The 20381-nt window shown below is 39.0% G+C and overlaps 1 protein-coding gene across 1 annotated transcript in view; it reads left to right on the plus strand.

Moving 5' to 3' along the window:
* The first annotated feature begins 2002 nt into the window (after positions 1 to 2002).
* LOC117267497 (leukocyte cell-derived chemotaxin-2) overlaps positions 2003 to 20381 on the plus strand; it is a 226760-nt gene continuing 208381 nt past the window's right edge. Inside the window, exon 1 of the mRNA XM_078172568.1 lies at positions 2003 to 2210. The gene's annotated coding sequence lies outside the window, so the exon portion shown is untranslated. The remainder of the gene's footprint in view (positions 2211 to 20381) is intronic.

The raw sequence follows: 20381 nt of genomic DNA on the forward strand, positions 1-20381 counted from the left end.
AACAAACGACTGTTCTCCAAGTTTGAAGCCCCGTGTTAACAGACTCTCATCAATAGCAGTTGTTGCCTTTGTATAGCACGGCAAGTCTGACTGCCATCAAAGGCTAAATCGTGTATTTTTGCAGAAATGTGCTGTCAAAGGTCAAAGAACGAAATCAAAAAGTGATTTCATATGTGAGTTTTTTTTATGGAGGTTTTAACCTAGCAAAGAGGCCTGACAGCCTGGTTCATTAACTCTGTAAGAATGTAATACAGCTGCTTGTCAGGGTCTTAAGATGGAACGACAGTTTTTTTTTTACAATGTAGTTTTATCTAGAAAATAAAAAAAATATTTTTTATTCTTGTCGACTTTATCTTACATATAGAGTCCTTCACTTGCATTCAGAGTTGGAGACCCAAGTCACACTGGAGTTCACTCCAATCATTCCTGAATAAACTTTAAGACTTGATGTACAATTTCTCCTCAGACTTGATACAAACTTATTGAACTCATTAGAGCCAAATGAGAAACTGGACCGAGCACAAGTGCAACCTAATATTGCTTCTTCTTCTTCTTCTTCTTCTTCTTCTTCTTCATTTTCAGAACAAAATACAGTTTAATCAAGCCACTGAATATGGACGTGCATTTATTATAGCAATTTAGACTGTGCATCCTGGGCCATGTGAGGTCTTCTCAATTTTACTATGAGAGTTTTGATAGAATAGTGTGATAGCTCTATGGCTGTCTTAATACTGGTGCAATATTTGAAATATGGTTTTGTCAAGAAACAACTGAGCTATGGACCGTTATATCACAGTCAAACAGATGAAAAGTTTCTCACCGTGTTACACATGCTAAGGCATCCTCATGTGGACATGATCAAAGATTCCCAGTGTGACAAATGGGAATGCTGAATCACTGGAAACTGACTGTTTTGAAAAAGTGCCATGTGTGATCTGTTTCCTGGTGGTCTTGTGCTGGTTCAAATCCTGTTACTAACATGAAGCTGTTAATGAGAGAGTATAGTTTCTGGAAAACAGCTGTCGGTTCCAGTGGAAGCTGTTTGTTGGCAGATATTGTACCATCTCAAGCTTATAATGTGCGTTTTCAAATTGCATATGTAGCACAGCGTAAGCCAGCTTAATCAGAAGAATCTGCATCCCATGGCAACATGGATCTTTTCAAATTTGCATCGCCTTTTCATTTGAGCACAGCATGGTGCTGAATTTGAATCCGAGCCACGGTGTTGAAGAAATAGAGCTCTGGTGGCTCTGGATAGGACATGAGTCATGACACAGTACTGTAGGCAGGCCTGGCATTACAACAAAGACATTAGAGTCTAATGCAAAATGCTCCTTTTCATCTTTCACCCACAACACCCCTTTTTGGTCATCACCCACAGCCTGTGTGTGTGTGTCTGTGGAGAACCCACGTTGTCATTTTTCTAAATCATCCGGTGTTTCAGATTAAACTAACAAAGGGAACTAATGTTTGTTCAGCCAAGATATCACACCAGCTTTATTGCGGAAGGTGACTCACCTCTGAGGGATATTTGTAATATAAAAGCATGACATTGTGAGAAATTGCATCTGAAACCGGAAGTGTGCTAAAATATATATATTTTTAAATTAATGTATTTATTTTTTTAGTATTCATCTATTTGGCATAGCCTACGGAAAGGGAAAAGTTTATGACAAAAGAACTTGAAGGCCAAAATGTGTATCAGGCCTTATTTGAAGGGCGTTTGTTTAGCAGGATGTGGTTTAACACAACCTAAACTACTTTACTTCACACTTGGCCCAGAGACGTGATTGGCTACAATTCTGAGTGATTGACCTGTTGATAGCCAATCACAGCTCGTCTTACCATGACAGCACAACGGTTGATTGGCATTTCAAAGTGGGAGCGCTTGCTGTAGTTTACGGGATGTCCCGGGATAAACACACACAGAATAGCTCGGTGACGCTATTATTTTGTAGCCAGCAAGGTGAGGAAAACAAGCACACCCACGAACATGGCTCGCGAGGACGGGAAAGAAGTTTTTCCGTTGGAGCGCTGCGGTTTCCCTTGACAACTAAGTTAGCTATGGACTTTACAGGACTGATTCACAACTTGGATTCATTTTTATGAGAAACTCTTTTAATTATTTTGACCGGTAGACCCCTACGGATTAAAGGAGTATAAATACTAGAGGAATGGATACATATCTGGACTTAATGGCGGCTTCAAAGGTAAGAAGTCATCACTTTTTTTGTCTCTGTCATTTACCATGCATGTAAATTTGAATTAACGTTAATTATTGGTGCTCCTGTCTTCCGTAAAATGAACTTAACGGTTAAATTGCGGAGAAGCTAGCCGTGCTAGCCATGTGTAGCATGTCCATACTGACAAAGTACAAAGTTACACATTGTTTTGGTGTAACGTTAATGCTAAGCTGCTTTTAACTAGCTAAAGCGGGTCGCTGGTGACCCCTTGGTTAGTGTGTGTGTTTTCTCATATAAAAGCCTGCTTTTCACTTTAGTAATAGCCTGTGTGAGTTGTGTTTGACACTGCAAAGGAATATTCTAGCAACACTTACCAATTAGTGTGGTTCATGTACCTTCCACTGCAGTACCTTTGGCCACAGGGAGCTTATATGGACTCCAACAGATACACAGGGAAATACTGTATGACCAAACAGTCAAATAGTTTCCTATATCCACAATTAGTCTTTTGTTTTGAAGCCTCTTTTGTGACCCAGTACACTTTATAAAAACAACACAATAGCAGAGACTGGGGAGCAATGCATAAATTCACCTCATAGTCTGGATAAATTAGTTACAACCGTCTAATATTTGTGGATTTGACATTTAATTAAAGACCCAAACAGTAATGTCAGGACTATAAAAATAACAGGTGTATTCACATAAATAATCAAATTGTTACACCAAAGTGACTCAGTCACATTTTTTATCTATCCATTTAACCTCGGGTGAAAAAAATTGATGTATTTTACTACTTATCTAAACAACAGCGTCAGAAAAAAAAGCTGATTTAGTATTTAGTCTGTTGAGTAGAAGTCCTCTTCAAATAATGGCAGGTTGTAGGCCAAAACGAAAACTAATAAGTTATGACAGGTGTTGTTTACATTAAATTATGAACTGTGCCTTCAGTCAATATGGTTCCACATTACAAATGATAAGTACCGCTGTACAGTAACCACATTTGTCTACCATACATAATTGAGCCCACTATAAACAAGGTCTAATTAATCTCTACACTGTATTATGATATTTCACTTTGTGGCACTATTTATTATTAATTTAATTATTGTTATTATGAGTATATTTTATTGTTTAACAGCCAGGTTGGGGAAATAAGAATTGGTATTGCTAAGGTCATAGCATTTAAGGATGTGTGGGCTTTCTCTGGGTACTACGGCTTCCTCCCACAATCTGTGTGTTGGCCCTGCAGTAGTCTGGCGAACTGTCTACGGCGAACCCCGCCTCTCGCCCTGTGTTCACTGGGATAGGCTCCAGCACCCCCGCAAACCCCAAGGGGTTAAGTGGTTACAGAAAATGAATGAGTGGATGTTAGATATGTAACAGATAAAGGCTTATGACAGTTACGGAACAGACTAGCATAACAACTGATAATCAAGCACCACAAGCTAAAGCTAAAGCTAAGAAATAAAGAAAATAAATAACTGAAAAGTCATTGTTTATGACAGAAAGCAACAACACCCATGTTTAGACACTAAGATTCAGGCCACTTAACACAGAACTGTAACATTGTCGTCATCTTGTCGGGTTGACAGAAGTCACAGGTGTAGTTTAAATGATAATTCATTTCTCAAATTCTTAACTCAAGGTCCACTCACTGGATTTATCAGTTTTGTCTTGTGGCTTTCATCAGTGCATGAAGTTTAGGTTCATAAACCCTGATAGTTTGTGCCAATGACCTCCCTGATATTTCTGCTGTTGTCCATTGGCTCTCAGTCAGAGGCCTTTCAGTCAGTGATGTGATTGGTGTCCGTCCTGTGTTTAGAGATAGTCTGGTACTATGCAGACATACAAAGGTATAACTCGGCTTCCTTTACAAGGCCAGAAACATTCCCCTGAACAGAGTGCTGTAATGATAAAACTTCATTTCTGTTAACTTTGGTTGGCAAGGTCTTTGCCCACCACAGCTACTGAGCTGAGCTGAGTGGTTTTTCTGTCAGCAAGGCAGAACGGGGTTGACAGATTAAAGCTTTACTTTTGTTATTCTGCTTTGTTAATTTATTTCCTCATCTTATGAGACTTCAAGAAACATCTTTAATTTCTCTGTCTCAGCCTCTCTCTTTCTGTATGTGTGTGTCCTTAGTTAATTAGGAGGAATATATGTTAATGGGACGCTGCTAGCAGACTAATTAAGATTCTGATTAGAGCGAAGATACTGTCAGCCAGTCCCGATGTGTGTGCTCGTGTGATTGTGTGCGCTTCTGTGTGTGTCTTGCTGCTGGCTCGCTTGTCGAGGAAATCACCCCAGCTCCAACATGCACTGGATGAACAGATTACACAGTGTACTGTATATATTTGTTCTCTGGTTAGAAAATGAAATGGATTCTTGGCTACAATGGTGAATTACCATTTTATCAAAAAAAAACAACCAAACAAAAAACATGGAGCTTGATTAACTTTTTCAGCCAGCGAACGTAGAGTTGGATTTGTTGTAGCAAAGAGTGCAAACCCTCTGATTTGGGCTTGAATAAGACCACAGGCTGTGTTTAAGTTAGGAACACAATGATCCGTCTAATGATGGGCTTATTTGTGTGTGCGGGTGTGTGCATGTGCCTGTCTCTGTGTGTGTTTGTGCCACTTTTTTGTGTTGCATCACTTCGAACCTTTTATGCTACAGTGTGCAGGCAGGCTATGCTTCTTCTTGCTGGAAGAAAATCCAAGATTTTCCTTAATGTTGTACATGTGCCATAGCAACAGTGTATTGACAAGAGCCAAAAAAAGTCATATTAACAATTCCTTTTGTCTGTCTCTGTCTTGCCTTCTCCCTCTCGATTTCTCTTCATGTGAGTCACACTCCCTTTTCTTTCCCTCTATTTATTTCTCTTTAACACTTCATCCCACTCTTTCAGCTTTCTTGTTTCATCACATTTTTTTTCTTTCTGTTTTCTAATGGATTTTCTCCAGTTGTCTATCTTCAGCATTGCCCACATGCTGTGCCATGTGCATAGCAAAGATGAAGTGAGCATCCAGCATCTGTAGGTTGTAAGAAAGAGTGATGCTCCTCTGGTGCAGGGAGCTCCTCTGCATAGAAAAAAGGAGCCACTATGTGCCTTCACAAATGGCTCACTCATAAAGTATGCACACCATGATTGATGCGAGCGTTGATGTATGCGCTGAAGAATGAACTGCAAAGATTAGATTAATTTATGACAGGGAGAGATATTTTGCTTGAAGTCACTTTGATTGCACATAGTGAGCTTCACTAACCACTGAAGAAGTAATGCGGTGCCCATGTAGGATATAGCAGGGTGAGATTGCACTATGTGACATGTTGTTTGGACATAAATCATCATTTGAATTAAGATTTATGTTCGTCAAACTGCTCTAAATGGATTGATGAAGTCCTCTCTGTTTGCTGTGACATTTTGTATGGCTATGGAGCACAAATGGCAGCATTTTAAGGTTGTTTAAAAAGGTTAGGAGCAAATTATAATAAATCGCATTAGTATGTTATACTTGCACACTCACAGCTTCAGTCTGAAGATTAATAAAGACTGTATGGTGCAAAGTAGGCACTGGGGCCATAAAACATTTAGCACAGATTAATGTTAGGACAAGCAGTTATTGTAGCTTTAACCACTGCATTTAAACAGGATTTTGTGATGAGGTTTTGTGATACTGTTGAGCCCAGCAGGCAAAAGGCATGATATGTTGTCAAACACACAACAACAATAAATGCAAATTAAAACACACAACCAAACAAAACTAAACAATTGAACATTTACTAAATTGGGCCCAAAATTACTTTGTTTACTTACTCAAATTCATTTTCAAAAAGTCATTGTAGCAGCGGGGCGAAAAGTTACAGTTTTTTGTCTCTCCGAAATGTCACAGTGCCCCCTCCATACCCTCCTACCCATACAGTTTTGACGCCACAGTAGACATTAGCCGCGTTTCCATTACAGTTTTGCACAAAATAAATGCGATATTTCTAAAGTTTCGACAAAGTACAATTGCGACTTGCAGGTGTTTCCATTAAAAGGTGTTTTATGTATGAGCCCTAATTCTCTTAAAATCTCGTCCTGCGAGACTCCACTTTGTTTGCGGAAGTAAGATGGACATTCCAAATCTCTTGCGAGCTGGAACAATCATCTCGGTTCCCACTGCTGCTGTTGCAGTAGTCTACAACCGAAGACAATGAGAGCGAGTGGTATTCCAAAGTCAAAGTCCTTATGTGTGGCAGCGACCACGGATAAAGGATTTCTGGGAGAGCATCATGAACGAGGAATTTATTTATTTATTTTTTCAAAACTTTATTTGTGCACGAGGAATTCACAGAGGACTTGAATGTTCAGTGATGTACATTTGCGAAAAAGTGTTTCCAATTAGGGATGGGTCACAGTTTTCGAATTTTCGAATAGTCGTTTTATTTTGAAAAATCGATTTTTTTAATGCGACTATTACTATTCGCCGTCTTATTTCCCCCCTTTATTTGACATGCAATTCAGCTCCTAACCGCACGAGGGCAGTATAGGATTGCTACAGCGGTGTGAGATGGGCTACCAGCTAGTTTGATGCTCTTCTGTGAACAGGACAAACATGCAGAGACTACTACAGTCATCAAAAAGTTCCGTGTGGAACAACTTTGACAAAATAAAAGAAAATGAGGTGCAGTGCAAACTCTGTGAGGCAAAGCTTGCATATCACAAGTCTACAACAAGTATGCACAGTCATTTGAGAGCGAGGCACGCAGGAGGCAGCGTGGGACCGTACAGCCGGGCTGGTGTGACACGTCTGCAGCGTGAGTCCCGTAGCAGCTTGCCCCCCTGTTAATCAATTACAGCGGCTCCACCGGCAACGGGAGCAGCGCGACAACCCTCTATTTTACGTGGCTTTTCTATTTTAGTCGCGCGATTATTCAAAAAATCGTCGAATAGTTGCCATGATTTTCGAATAGTGTTTTTGCTTGTGCTGCCCAACCCTATTTCCAATACACTTTTGCGATGTACTTCTATATCGACACGTCTGAAAAACCACCTCATGAGAGCGTAAAAACTTTTTCTCGATATTTGAGAGTTTTTTTTGAAAAATGTAGATGTTTCCATTACCAGTTTTTTATTGCAATATTTAGGTTTTGTGCATTCCTAGGGTTAATGGAAACGCACTTATTGTTTCAGCACTCTGTGTCAGCTCTATGCTGGCTAGCTTTCGTTGCTAGGAGCATATGAATGCTAAACAAACTGTGAAGTCATGAATATACTTCAGGTTTCAGCTGTTGGACACACTGTGGTGTTATCTTTGACATCCCACAGTTGTTTGTTAGTGAATAACAAGTTATTCTGATAAAATGTGCACACAAATTGTTCATTAGAGAGTATGAAATGCTAGTTCACCTACAAAATAAATTATTAAAGTACAGCAATATGAAGTTCTCCAGCAACCAGTGGCTGTGAAGGGGAGTTATGCTAATTTTTCTCGTAAGAAAATGACGAAATGTTTCTCTTTGTAAACTCGTCGCCTTTCACAGCTGGAAAACTTCACATCTGAACGCACATTTTGACATGAATACAGACGTGCATTTGACACTTCACAAAAAAGTAGCAAGAAAGCACATCGTCTGAAAAGTTTGAAATTAAACCAACCTATTTTAAAGAGACCGATCTCTGCCTTGCATTAATACAATAAATGCATCCCCAAATGCACACTCACAGGCATATAGCATTGTTTGAAAAACGGGCTGAATTAGAAGAAATTCATTATCAGAGGCTGAGGTGGGGGGATGCCATTAGTCATGAGTCATCAGAGCATACCTCTAAAAAGTGCACTATAGCGCTCTGACAGTTTGGTGGATGAAAGACAACAATTTAGTACAGACCTGCCATAACCGCTGATGTCCTTGTGTGGGAGGTGCAGAATTACAATGAGTGAAGATAAAACACCTCACATTTGTTTAGCCTGGGAGGAGAAAACACATTTGCTAAATGCATCACTCTGGTCCCAGAATAGGCACAGCCCACTGTAAGGAACTGTTAAGTAACTCCAGGCCAAAAGCCTAATAAACACTGGTAGTAGCAAAGGTTTTCCTGTGAATTTAAAATGATTTCTTCCTGGGAATAGTATCGCTTGCCATAAATCAATTCTGATTTAAAAACAGAACTGCAGATAATTGATCTCAACATGATTATTGCTGTAACTTTCCATAATTTTTTATTTCATATTTGTTGGAAAATGTGGATTAATCAATTACCTTTTTCATGATTTGTCTCTAAACCTATGGACAATAATTTGCTGTTTGTCATTAGCAGATATGAAGCTTCCTTGAGCAGCGGTCTAAAAGCCTTTTAGGAACTGGAGTACTTCACATGATGTTGAGAGCATTGGGTACTGACAGATGTTGCTTACAGTTTAGGACTGTGACATTATCAGTCTAATTGATGCTACTGAGTAATTTACTGGCACACCTGGTATTTACTAGCTGTTTATTCCTTGCACCTGACCCAGATCCTCATGATGGTTTTGAAGTAGAACCAAAAGTTTGAAGCTCCAACAATGCCTGGCTTATTAATTAATATTTAATAATTTAATATTTAATTAATATTTAATATATTCTCTTCTCTGATATATTTGTAGTTTTTTGGTGCTACATATGAAAACATAGGCTTGACAAATTAAAGCAAAACCCTGGATAGCATCACATGGCTAACATTACCTAATGGTTCTTTACAAGTTTATTGACAGAGTTGAGCCACTTCAGTGTCTGTATGAGATTAACAGCTCTGTGTTGAATGTTAATCACTCCTGCACTGCGCAAGCGAGAAAATATGACAAGTTGGGATGAGATCATGTTGTGCTGTGTTAGCTTGTGCTAAATGTGCAGAGAGAGCAGGAGGAGTTGTCTCACGTGGACAGTCTTTCAGTGCTGGATGTCTGCAGTCAGCTGTTGACGTCCCTGACCCACCCAACCCCACCATCACAAATAGATTCTAATTCTGTTGGAAACACTGAAAGCTCATAATAATAAGCCCAGAATCCATAACAGCATCACAGCTATTTTTGCAGTTTTTACCTGCCCCTGCAATTCAGAAAAGCTGTCGTGAAGTCAGGGTTTTCAGGCCGCCAACAATCCCAAAGACAGCCCACAAATCCTGGAGGGACTGTGTAGCTTTGGGTCATTTTTAAAGAAGTTTGACTCTTGATTCTTGACTCAGCAGCCGCTCCTGAATGGAACTTAATGACACTGTGTCCCAACACAAAACTAGCGTCTGACTATTGCGTAACATTATGTAACATCGGAGCTCTCCGTCTACGTTGAATCCATTAAATATGCACAGTTACATCATGTAAACAAACTATGTAGCTATCAGCGGTGTGCTGAGGATCAGATTGGAGATGCGAGATACTTGAGATACTAACTGCATTGTCTCTTCTCATCACCCAAAACAACAAAACAAATGAATGTTTGAGTGCTTCATGCGCCACTCTTCCTCAACTAAATTTGATCTCCTTCATGTAACCAATACTGGCCTTGGCTCTGCACTAAATTGCACACGGCCTGTCAGACACTAGTGGCTCGATAAATCTGAAACATTATATTGTATTAATCATGCTGTCATTACCAGTGCAACCTGGGTTGGTTTTGGCACTGTGATGTCATCAGCAGAGGTTGCTAATGGAGGCTACTTTTAAACCTGCCAAAACATATCATAATGATAAATGCCAGTTCAGCTGATTTGCATAAAATCAAACCGATTAAGGCTTGTACACTGGACCAGACCAGCAAAACCAGAAATCAACCCAACTCTATTGTTCTGGGGGGTCATTGTGGCTGAGTGTGAAACCTGAGATTGAAGGACATGTGTTCATGCCACAGAAACAACACAAAGCACAAATCCTGAGCAAATCCCAGTTATCCTTGCCACGAAAATTTCAATGCACTGCTCGATGCTTGCTGACACAGTCCCTATTTCACCTCACAGCAAGTGACCAAAATACAAAAGGAGTTTAGGTGAGAGAAATAAAAAAACAGAGCCATCCCACACACTGTGCCAAGCCATCCAGGCAATATTTTTCCATAGGGGAGCTAAAAAACCTACCACCATCTATTCTCTCATTATTATACACCCTCCTCTGACAACACATGCTGACATCACACTGACGCACACACACATCCTGTTCTTTCTAGTTATCCTAAAATGGGTTCCGTCTGCTTGATTCTGCTCAGGAAACAGGGTTAAAGCCACGCTGTCTGTCACCAGGTGGCTTTTGCAGCCATTTGAAAATCTCCGCTCATAGCCATGCCACTCATCTCCTCCACCCGCTGCTTGTCATTTCAGACTGGCAGAAGAATTCTCAACAGATCCTAATGCCAATATGAATTTCAATAAGGCTATGCTGGTCTGTTCTAATGATTCAGACTTAAGTAAATATCAAACAACAGGCCATTTTCTCCATGATAGATGTACCCATTTGGTATATTCTCTTATTAATGGATACCAGTTATCAAAGCCAAATGCCTATTTATCAACTAAGGGCCAGAGGGACTAGAGGGCAAAGCATACACATGGACATATGCACCTGCATACAAAACACACGAGATGGTCTTTCCAGTTCACCGTTTCCGTGAAGCATGCGACCCCCTTTGCTGCCTTGATCATGCATATTAATCACATGCCCTTTGATGTTAAACATTTATAGCGCAAGCATAAATGTAACAGCATGCGTAGTTTATATATGTGCTGCCAACCATGGAAGATTGTTGCCCAGAGTTTATGTAAATAGGTCACTACTGATGAAGCAAAGAGACAATGAGAGGTGCATGTGGAGAAAAGGAGTTAAATACACCCTCATGAATGTATTTACAGAAGCAGCTGTTATAAAGGATTGAAATGTGCAGTTCAGACACACATTAGTCAGATTTTATCTTTTGGAGAATTGCAAAACTTTCTTGATGATTGTAGTTGTCAAGAATGACCTCGATGTGGATTTATCGTCTTTGCTTCTATATGGCCCATGCTAATTAATCTTGAGGCTAAACCTACATTTTCAGGGTCAAGAAGCCCAGTAGGGCTAATTAGAGGAAGGCGCAGGTAATTAAGGTCACAGTTTCTAGTAACAATCTTGAATTCTGAAGAGCAGTTGATTGATTTCTTTATTCTTATGATTTTCTTGCCCCCAGTTGCTTTACAGAAACACTGTATAAGTTGTCATTTCTAACAAAATAATTCCAGGAGCAAGGAGAAGAAAAACCTTTTATCACTTGCCACTTTCTCACAATAAATCGATGACATACAGTAAGTGGTCTGCCTCAATCTTGCAACCCATTGACAATCATCTGATGAAGATAAGTCTTTGGGGGTTAAAGGGAAATTTCGGTTTATTTCAACCTGTCTCCTCTCGTCCTAAATTTGTTTCAAGTCACTAGTGACATAGAAATAATAGTTAGCATGTTAGCCGTTAGCCTAGATACAGCCATAGCGTCAGACCTGTTAAAACTTAACTGAACGGGCATCCTTTCCAGTGCAAAGTTCGTCCACTAAACAAGCTTTTTCTCCACAAAGACCGCCTCATATCGTTAGGATAAATGTCAGAGAACATATAGAAAACGACATGTAAACGTGTTGTCTTACCTTACCGGTGTGGTGCCATGTTTGTTGTTTACCATTTAGCTAAGGCTGCAACCGGTCCCATTCCTTGCAACAGAGGTATTGCTCTTCTGTGGGCACTGGGGTACAGCATTCACAGGTAACGTTACACCACCAATTTCCAGAGCTAAATCCTTCCAGCAGCCATTCCTCCTCTCTCGTCCTCTAACGTTACCTGTTGTGCCTCTCTCTCTCTCTCTCCTCTTCCGTTCTTCAATTTCACGAAGCTCTTCGTCAGTGTATTCTGGCTCAAATAAATAAGGGGGGCCATCGCCTCTCGATGTGGAAAGCCTATATACTAACATTCCACATTTAGGTGGTCTTCAGAGTTGTTGTCTTACCTTACGGTTTGTTTACCATTTACCTCTGCTTCCCAAAGCGTGGCCAAAATATCGCGAGAACAAGCAGCGATCTCATACGGTGCATGAAATCTCGCGAGAACAAGCCGCAGCAGCTGCAAGGCAGAACCGGACAGTAGCCTGAAAAGTTCATTCATTTATTTTATGAAAGATTTATAGAATAATGGCTGACTTTTTGCCAGACTTCGACTTTGTGGAGGAGGAATTTGATTTTGCAGAGTTTTATGGCCGCCCTTATTTATTTGAGCCAGAATACACTGACGAAGAGCTTCGTGAAATTGAAGAACGGAGGAGGAGAGAGAGACGGGTTGAAATAAACCGAAATTTCCCTTTAAGGCCAATATTATAGGAGATCCAGTGTAGCAAGCGGATATCCGGGCTTAGACTTCCTCTTTTGTGCGACAGTTATGCCGGCTAATCTCTCTTAATAGATATATGCATATGAATGCAGATGATATAAAAAAAGCTAACATAAAGCTAAGTTGTCCATAGACGATACTCAATGTGTTTTACCGTCCCACACGGACTGTTTACCTGCTGCTCAAATGTGATCGGTCAATACTACTTGGACTTTAAAGAGAAACCAAAACGCCTCTGATACCAAACCCATGTCCCTTTGCCTACAGATTCTACATACATATGCACATATCTGTTTGTAGAGATTAGGTCTGCCTTAGATGGTCCGCCAACACTGTAGATGATCTTTTAAGATGTGCACACATCAAAACAAACTCAACCTGATCTAACCACAAATATAGTCTGCAAAATTTCCCACAGTTATCTGAGCTCGATACAGAACTAACAAACTCTGTTTGAAAATTATTAGTCATGACTTAATAAAACACGGTTATTATGTTCCTTTGACTCCATAAATTTTATCGTTCCTTGCTGTCTTATATATAACAGATTTATTTATAGTATATGTGTTGCCCCACACTCACAGTTGCTAAAATTTGGTCAGATAAATAAAAAAGCAACATTTGGGGTGCCTTATGATCCAGCATACTTTGCTTGCTCTGCTCAGATTTGTGCTATGTGAGGTTTCCAAGAGAGCTTATGTTCTATGATTACACCTTATTATCTGTATGACTCAAGATTTTAAACTAAACATTAAAATATGAACATTACATTTAACACATAAACGATATATCTGTGCACACACACACAGAGTAGATGAGGTAGTCCAGATGGTTTCTCACATCATTTCACCATCTGCTGACTTCACCCACACAAACACACACCTTCAGGATCAGTGCACCCACATTTTCTCTGGCGTATGCCAGCAAAAGCCACTGGCAAGTTGAATGTCTATGAGGCATAAGTAAGGCATGTTGTTGTGTTTCATACACCAAGAACCATAGCATGTCAAACTGGCATATACTCAAACAAACCGTTGTTAGCCTAGAAACTGATGACATTGATACTGTAATCCACCATTTCTTAAAATATAAGTTTGTTTTGTTGTTTTGTAAGGGGCAGCAAAAACAAAAAAGTATTTTGAAGGGCAGGTTAGAAGCCAAGATGTTCTGTATTTTCTTTGAAATACGAGACATTTTATTTCTTTCTGTATTGTACCTTCATTATTGAAATGGAAACATAACATTTATATTCGGTTCACACAGGCTGCCCTGATCTCCAAGGACTTCTCTCGCAGCACCTAATTTGTGATAATACATTTTTTAGGATATGCAGAATAAGTGCATGTCACAAAATGCAATATAAGCCAGTATATGAGACACTCATCAAAACTGGAGACACTCTGTTTGCAACTCTCCGCCACTTGCTGAAAAATGATGTGTTTGGTTATTTCTGCAGTGGGACCACAACAACAGAAGTTAACCTGCCTGTCACTAGTACAGATGTGAAGGAATGAGATTTTGATGAGTTGACAGTGGTCATAATGAAATGTCAAACTTGTTGGCAGTAATGATGGAGAGGTTGCAAAATGCATTCATAAATAAGTTGGTGTGAAATTTATTCTCACTACACATGCAGGATGATTGTTTAGCCCTGCTGTGGACAAATGATGGGTTGGGGGTTACTAAAACAAAGACACAGAATATTCTGGGGTGTTTGATGATCATTATCACCGAATCTGTACTGCAGTTATCCATGTCCAGATGTTTATGGGGCAGTTTAGAACAAACAATCATTTAGTACACACAAATGCTCAGATGATGACCAGTGTCCATAAACACAACCCATCTCATCACAGTCACTGATGGAATTCAGCACATGTGCTCGGACAAAAATAACAAAAAACAACCAAAAAATAGCACAGACGGAAAATTGCAGATAACCTTCCAAAAACCCCCTCTGGCGCTGCTTTCTAAAACAGACGTCAATAACGTTATCGTCACTGGTGTACAGTATACAGTATAAAGCCCATGGAGTAGCAGGAGGATGAGGTCATCATTTAACATGACCTCCACTTCCTGTGAGTAGCATGTGTAGAGGAAGAGAAGCGCTGTGAAACCCACACCGTGGGCTTCGTATGCCAGGTGGATCCCACAGGGTGCCCTTGCTGTGCACAAATGTTGTATAATTACGTGTTAATCTGCCTGTGTGGATAGGAAAGACAAGCTGAACCTAACCTGTCTGTCTGTCAAAGCCAAGGAAACTGCACATTAGCCACATTAGCGCTGAATTATATGGCTGGAGATGTCCGAAATAGCTCCACTTCCACTTAACAGCACATGTGTGCCAGGAAGCCTCATTTACACAACATTAAATGCATAGAAGAAGACAATTAGTTATTGGAAAGACAGAAGAACACATTAATTTCATGGCTTTGGGAACTGCTTAATGACTGTTGATGAACATCTTAACCAAAGCATCCCTTTGTTAAGCTGCACTTATAAATACATCTTTAGGATAGAGTGCGAATGTGTGTCAGTTTGTGCCAGTCGGAATAAAAATGTTTTTTATTCCCTAGTTAAGTGAGTTTAAGTTTAGTGAACAAATTGGCTTGAATAGGATTATAGACAAATATAGACATCACACACTCACATGCATTCTTGTTTGTCCCTAATCTTTCAAAAGCGTGTGATGCCAAGTATTGAAAACACCAGCAAGTCTATAATTATAAAATCCTTTTACACTGCCAGAAATATATTTCAGTAAGTTAGGCATTCTGCGCCTCTGATTGATTTAATTTTGGAGGGATCGAGGAGAACAAAAAAACTGCACAAAACAGGAACGCTTGTGTGGGAGAACAGATCCACAATCTCTTTGCATTAGCAGGGATTTTGGAATCTGAAGGCATGATAATAAAGGCAGTGCACACATAGACAAATGTGGTTATTTTTAGATCTATTTTGTGGTTACACATGAATATGGAAATATTAAATGTTTCCGAGCTGCATTGACTCTCTCCTACAAACTTCACTTAAGGGGAGACACTACAGGTGTTGGTCAAGGGACTGGTCAAGTTTGAGATTTTGGGCTATATTTGTTGCGTAACACAGGAACAACACAGGACATTCAGACTAGTGGCGGCAGTAGCTCAGTCTTGGGACTTGGGTTCAATTCTCTATATGGACTAGTAGCTGGAGAGGTGCTAATTTGCTTCCTGGAGCAAGGCTCCAAACCCCCAACTGCCTGGGGCACCCATCCACGGGCAGCCCCCTCACTCTGACATCTCTCCATTAATGCATGTGTAGGTCATGTGTATGTATTTTGGGCCTGTGTGTATATGCAACAGAGTGAAAAAATTGAATTTCCCCTCGAGGAAGTAATGAAATACATCTTCTTCTAGTAACAAGAAAATGTCCAAAATATGTGTTTATTTCTGTTCTGACAATTTATGCAAAAAACACATATTAAATTGAATAATGGTTTGTTTTATATATTAAAAAATTCAGAGAACTAATACAAAAAATAATACTTAATTAACTGGGGAGGCTCAGTGCTGATATCTTTTTAATTTATTTACCCTATTCACCTTTTGTGTATTATTTTTTGTTTATAAATGCATGAAATTTTAAAATAACTTTTAAAAAATTAGTTTTTCCTCATCCTCTGAACCAGAAACCTTGCTTCAATATCACTTTCATACACCAAACGTTCTAGTTTTATTCATATCAAAACTATTTTGTTAAGGTTTTAACAAAGGGGATTGTCCAAATATTATTCATAGCCTGATTGATTTAACATTTTATACCAAAAACATGGTAAAAATAGATTTTTTTCAGTGGCAACAGTATTTTCCAATTTATGGAATGATACAAACCTCTGACTCATAGTATGTCAACAGCATTAAACAAGATTTTTGAACCTGGCCTACAGTGTTCAGACTTCTGATCTGGAAATGTATGCAAATTAATGCATATTTAATTAGATAACACCTAATTTGCATATGTAAACATTGAACAATATGAATACTTTTAATCAAAAAATTGTCTTAATTTAAGTAATCAAGTGGAGACATTTCATTCATTGTGAGTGCTGTTAGTTAAAAGTTTGATCCTATTTACCATTAGTGTCTAAAAACCCAAAACAAAATATAAAACAAAAAAAAAAACGTTTCAAAAGTTTAGAAAAATACAGAATATGATGTCAGAGTTTTAGTCTATTTGGGGTAGCAGGATATTTTTCAGTTTGTGATTATGTCTTTGAACAGCCAGAGTAATTAAGACAGGAGCAAATGAAGAGGTCAGGTGACAGTACAGCAACAATATAGGGACGAGGTCAGTGTTTATTGTTGCACCATGACAGTGAAGCTCTCCTCCAAACCCCAATGTTTTCTTTGTCTAAACCTAATCAAACCTAAACTATAGCATTATCATATCAAAAAATGTTATTTATTTTTCACCGTGAAAGACCAAGCCACAAACTCTTAAAATGAACCTTTCAAACCCACAGGATGTGAATATCGAATCCTCTAAAGAATGATTTACAGTTGGGATTTCTTTTAAACATTTTTTCTGTGAATGAACAAGGTGGGTGTGAGCTGCTCATTTGCATACAGTAAAACGGGCATTACAGATGGTGGTTGTGTTGCACAGCATGTTGCCTTAGTTAAGTCAACAAGGCTCTATTTATATGCAGTGAGACATAAAAGGAAAACACAAAGTGCTATAATCACGAGTCCTTGATGTAACCATTTAACATGTTGTACTGCATGTGATTTGTAACAATGTATGTGGGGTTTAAAAACCCTTCAGTTCATTCCCTGCTACCCCACACAGTTAACAGACATTTGATTAAAGTAAATGACATTTCTCTTGCAGTTTTATGGGACATTTTAATCACATTTTGTTAGTTTTAATTCTGCATAAAATGGACTTTTAAAGCAAATATCTATGTGCCTGAAAAATAGACCACATTCCAGATGCCAGTGACAGTGTTCCATGCTGCTCAGCTCCTCCATTATTAAAACCATTCATACATGCATTGATGTGAACATGGAACAGAGTATTGCTTTCATTTCATTTACATTGTCATGTGGAGTTTTTGCATAATGGATGGCTGCCTGTCAGAACTTGATTGAAATACGATTCCAATTAAAGCATTTGATCTGAGACTGTATGGTGGATTTGGACATTCATCATGTGCATGAGAACAGTTGATATGGCAGCATGGCAGTTCCTGTCAGCCTGCCAGCATGTGTGTTATGTAAGCTGATATCTCTTGCTTTATCTAATATTTTTTTCATCATTACTTTCCAAACACATTCACTTTCTGTAGTGAGGCAGGCGGCATTTCTTTGACAATATGTTATTGCTTTGGACATAAAATTAAAGGTAAGAGCGAGCACTATGTAACCGATTTTGTTTCTCCCTTGAGATTTTTTTCATTCTTTTTGATTTGATGCTTTGTCTCCCTCTGGCTGTATTTTGACATCCATGATGATATTTTGGTGGGTTGTGTTGTCCTTCTCCTACACTGAGGTTCTGATTGTTCCTACAAGCATGACAGATAACAGATGTAACATGCCAGTGTTTGATCAAATAGACACAACCACATTTCCCAGCCCTTCCATCACCAAGATGAATAAGCAATGCCGTGGGTTGGGTGATAATAGGGTGATCGAATATATTGAAATGCTGACACCTCACTTTGTAAGCAGTCCTGAATCGAATGCAAAAACCAAAACACCAATCACTGTATCTAAGAGATAGTTTGGGAGAGTAGCAATTCTTCCACTGACAGTGCTCAGTAAAAAACAATTAATCTTGGTTTCCTGATTTCATTCCTTTTTTTTTTTTTTAATGCTCCAGTGTAAGGAGTCACCCATTAACACAAATAAACATCCTTATTTGCGTGTAGATGATTAAAAGTCAGTCAGTGACATTTCCAGCAGCATGCATTTTAAATAATTCTGATAATAATAATCCTGCTGCTGACATTTTCCTTTAAAGAGTCTTTAACTGCGGGTTGTCGATATTGTATATGCAGTCACTGAAGAAAGTAATGAGATATGGGAAGGATCTTAGCTGTGACAGTGATAATGCCAGGGGATTAAAAAAATCAAGACTGAATCGTATGAGCACAAGACAACACCTTGTCAGTTAGTCTTATACAATTTAGAAATAGAAAGTCCTTGAACTCCTTTATACCCATTCAGATGGAGGCTCATGTGGTAGCAGTAATGGCAGATGCAGGGGAAAATGTTCTATTTTTTTCATTCTTTTATTTACTGGATTATATTTAGGGTCCCATGAAATGAAAAATCCATTTTTTGCATCATGCACCTGTGAGAATGTACTTGGCATCTACTGAGTGTACAAAATACAGCTATGTCAAAGGAAGCATTTTCATAATGATTTTGAAACTACTGTCAAAATATGTTTGAAGGCTTATCCTGTGTCCTGTGGTGCTTGCAAACATCCAGTCATCCAATGCAATGAGATCAATCATAGCTTCTGAGGTTATTAGGCCAACCCCTTGCATCATACAAGACTAAATTCTACACCCACTCTAGCAGCTCTGTAGAGCAGTATTTAAACTTTTGTGTCGAATTGACGAAGCGCAGATGGCATAGGCTTTGCGTCGACGTAGATCCTACGCTGAAGCCTGACGTGCATCTGTCTTTTTTTGTAAGCTTAAACCATTTCCCTCAGTGGAAATGAAGCTTTTATTTACTTTGATGTCACAGATAAGAAAGAATAAATTGTGCAGACAATAAAGCCTCCACAAAAAGTAGCTTTTTAAGTCTTGTGTGAGATTTATCCTGGCCTCATATGAGCTGAAATCTCCGCTCGTCACTAGGCTAATTTATATAATGTAAAAATGCCGTAGGCTTGTGCTAATAATGTTAGCATGTTGCATTTTTTTGGAAAACGGGTTAAGTATGAGACAGTTGTTTTGTCAGTGAACCTTGTGAGCTGTAATGGAGCCGAATTTTGTAATGTTACCTTTGTTAAATGTTGCTGTTGTCCCTGGCTCCATATGAGTAGAGGAAAAGTCTGCTAGCCGCTAGGCTAATTTATACAATGTAAAATGCTACAGGCTTGTGCTAAAAACATTAGCATGTTGTATTTGTGGGGAGATTGTGTCCAGCAAAAGACAAGCACTTTGTCTGTGAATGCTGTGAGTTATAGTGAAGCTGATTTGTGTACTTGTGTTTGGAATTGTCGCTGTCAACTAAACATAGCACTTCACATAAACCCTGCCGCCAACTAGTGTTTTGGAGGTGTAACTGCAGAGTGACACAGACACACCACTGCTCAACTATAAATTCTCACAACGGCATATGCCACATGTGTAGGTTATGGCATAGGCTCTGCATACTAGAGTTAATGCACAAGTATAAATCCCGCTTAAGGCTGTATTTAGACACGGTAGTGTATTGAGCTAGATGCTAACGCTTTTAAAGATACTGCTACTAAGCAGGTATAACATTTACCATGATCACCATTTCAGTTAAGAGAGTTAGCGTGCTAACATTTTCAAATTCGCGCTTAACACAATGTACAGCTGAGACTGATTGGGATAAGTATTTGTCAAATTGAAAATTTGATTAGATGATGGTGCGAGATGAATAGTAAGAGGATAAAGTCAATAGAATCAATCCTCTGGGGATCATGAATGTCTACAAAATTTAATAGCAATCCATAGGGATTTAACACACCAGGGATTTAAATTGTTTTCTCAGCTTTAAGCCCTGTCTTCATTAACCGGATTATTGATGGGATCCCCAATTGTTACAGTAGCCTGCAATTCTGTTTTGTTATTTTTGTCTAGCCTTCTTTTAGTGT

This window comes from Epinephelus lanceolatus, chromosome 11, assembly GCF_041903045.1.
Source record: "Epinephelus lanceolatus isolate andai-2023 chromosome 11, ASM4190304v1, whole genome shotgun sequence".
Lineage (NCBI taxonomy): Eukaryota > Metazoa > Chordata > Actinopteri > Perciformes > Serranidae > Epinephelus > Epinephelus lanceolatus.